The following is a 2,841-nucleotide window of genomic DNA, read 5'->3' on the forward strand; positions in this document are numbered from 1 at the left end:
AACTCAATTCTCGAAATCAGCGCGCGATTCTACATAGTAATTGGATAGTAGCATCCGCGGAACAAAAAAACCCAAACTAGTGTGTATTTTCCATCAGTTGTTACAAAGTTGAAGACTTGGAAATCCCATAATTATTTAATTTTAGTTCATTACATTTCTTGTTTTAAATATTATTTGCATGGAGTTTTGCTTAGTAAAAGCTTGTTTAATAAAATAAAATTACGTCCGTGTAAAGAAAAACAAATTTAAAGAGAAAGAAAATTGACTGCCCCGGGTGAGGCTCGAACTCACGACCTTAAGATTATGAGACTTACGCGCTGCCTACTGCGCCACCGAGGCGATGTTAGGGACTGCGGTTTTGTTGGGGTTGTATAAGGCTTGATTAGTTCTACCTTCAAATAGTGTTTATGAGGATGCAGCAAACGCATGAATGTATGCACATATGCAGGCGATGACCGTAGAAAAGTGAGCTCTGGATACCTCTGCATTATATGTCAACTAACTGGTAACTAACTACTTTCGGACACAAAATATTTTTTAAATGTATTCAAAGCAGTTTTTGTATGAGGATTTTGAAATAAGAATTTTGTAAAGAAAACGAACTCCCGATTGGGCCTGCATGACTTCTGCACGATTTTACAACTCACTTTAAGTTGATTTTGTCGTTGCTAATTAAAAGTGAGGTATTTATCGAAATCCCGCCAAAAAGCTAACTACAAGTTGGTTATTTTTAACAATTGATAATTTCTCCCTGAAGGGATGTGTCATAACAAAAAAAAAATATTAATAAAAAAACTTAGTTGCAAGAAAATAATTTGATAATACATATGGGCATATCTCTACACTAAAAAAAAAAAAAATTCCTTGATGATATGAAAAAAGTATATTATTCTAAGGAAATATTACCTTGAAATGGCTCCAATGACATGGCTGCCTTAGTATGAGTAAAGGATTTGACTCAGTTTAAGGAAAACACAATTCCTTAATTTTTAGGAAAATTTTACTTGCCATTTCATCCCCCGTGAAAGGAATAAGTATGTCATTTTGCTCGTAATGCTCAATGCAATGGCCGGCAGAGAAAAGCTCTGGAGTGCTAGTCGGGAGATGCAAGGTTCGAGTCACAGAGCACTTGTTTTTAAATGTTTTTATTTTTTTAATTATAATTTTTTAAATTGTATTAAAAAAAACATTTAATTTAGTTTTTATCGTAATTGAGTATTTAAGTTTTTCCATATATGAAATTAATTTTAAAATTTTTTATTTATATGTTAAGTTGAAATAATTGACTTACCTTACTCTAACCACCTCCAACCGGACTCGAACCTGCGATTTCAGAACCAGAAGCAGTAGTCTTCTCACGACATCACAGCCGACATTTGCCAGGAAAGCAATTAACTTTGTCTTAACAGCACTGACAAAATTCAAAATTGTTTAATTAAAAAAAATTAAAAAAAAATATTATTGAGTAAATTTACCTACTCAAATTAAGGATGCTCTACTTTTAGCACGAACCTGAAAATTTTTTGTTTATATTAAGTAATAAACAGTAACTCTAAAATAAGGACACTGTTTTCTTGTTTTAAGGATATGATTTTTTCTAAGTGTGTGAGTTTATTGGTAAAAAAGGGTGAGTGAATTGAAAGAGATTTGGATATTTTTTATCGGTATGCATAAAATGTCTGATTTTGCGTTTTCACACACACCAAAAAAAAAGTTTGATATGAACTGAATTAATCTCAAAGGTATTTGTATTTTTTACTAAAGTTTTTTATACAATACGTTAATTCTTTTATTTAAAGGACCGAATTTGTTTTCTTTAGCCTTAAAAATTGGAATGAATGGTTAGCCAATACTGTAAACAATATTATGTGTAGTTCTAGTTTTTGCTCTCTCTCTTCTCTTTTTAATGATGGCCAAAATTTTGGCAGTTTGGAAACTTATTTGGTAGGCGTTTTGGACCCTAAAAATATTTGTAATATTTTTATTTTTCCGCTCTTAAAGGAGCATAAAATTATCAGAGTCAGTTATGACCGGTTTTTGACCAATGTCCCGATTCTCAGTTTTTTTTTTATCATAATTTAAGATTTTGGGTGTGAATTATTTTTAGACCTCTACTGCAATGAAATAAAAGGTACTTTCAACCATTTTTTTACGGTGTTACCTTATTTCCCATTATCTAGTTTTAAATTCAAAGAAGTTGAAATAACATCTTTTAAAATTGAATATCCTTTGAAATATGTAAATTTTCTAGTATGCCACAGACGAATCAAAAATGTGGTTAGAATTTATTTAGTCAAGCAGTCGATGGAGTCATAAACAACAGCAACACTGGCAGAGCCTTAAAGTGTACAGTTCCTTTTGTGTAAACTACCTACGTATATAACTACATATGTATGTATGTGTTTGTGTATGTATGTATTTGCAACCACAACAGCAACGGTATCGCAAAATGCTGTTTGCGGCACGCCTAAAAGAATGCAAACACTCGCATCGCCAAATGCACCAACAAATGCAATTAGTTTAGACATTATTTGGCTACCACCCACCGCCGGCAGTCAGGCGCGAGACAAAGGTGGCAGCAAAAAACGTTGCAGACGATGAAAACAACAACAACAAGAACAATAACAATAACGAGGGTCTGGTTGAGCGAAATGCGCGAAAAAACGATAGTATGTACTCGCAGTAACAAAAACCAAAGTACCAGCAAACAAATTGTACAATCAGCATGCAAAGTAGTGCCACATAGCTATAGCCGTTGTACTTTCATTGTTGTTGTTGTTGTTTTGCTGATAGCACCCGACGCTTCAGCACTAAGCACTTTTGCGGCAAACATGCTAAAGA

At 33.2% G+C, this 2,841-nt stretch overlaps 1 non-coding gene across 1 annotated transcript; it reads right to left on the reverse strand.

Moving 5' to 3' along the window:
* Positions 1–266: 266 nt before the first annotated feature.
* TRNAM-CAU (transfer RNA methionine (anticodon CAU)) lies at positions 267–339 on the reverse strand. The gene has a single exon. It is a non-coding gene; the product is annotated as a tRNA-Met (tRNA).
* Positions 340–2,841: the final 2,502 nt, after the last annotated feature.

This window comes from Rhagoletis zephyria, unplaced genomic scaffold (assembly GCF_001687245.7).
Source record: "Rhagoletis zephyria isolate East Lansing unplaced genomic scaffold, Rhagoletis_zephyria_1.1 Rzeph_scaffold_40104, whole genome shotgun sequence".
NCBI classification, from domain to species: Eukaryota; Metazoa; Arthropoda; class Insecta; order Diptera; family Tephritidae; genus Rhagoletis; species Rhagoletis zephyria.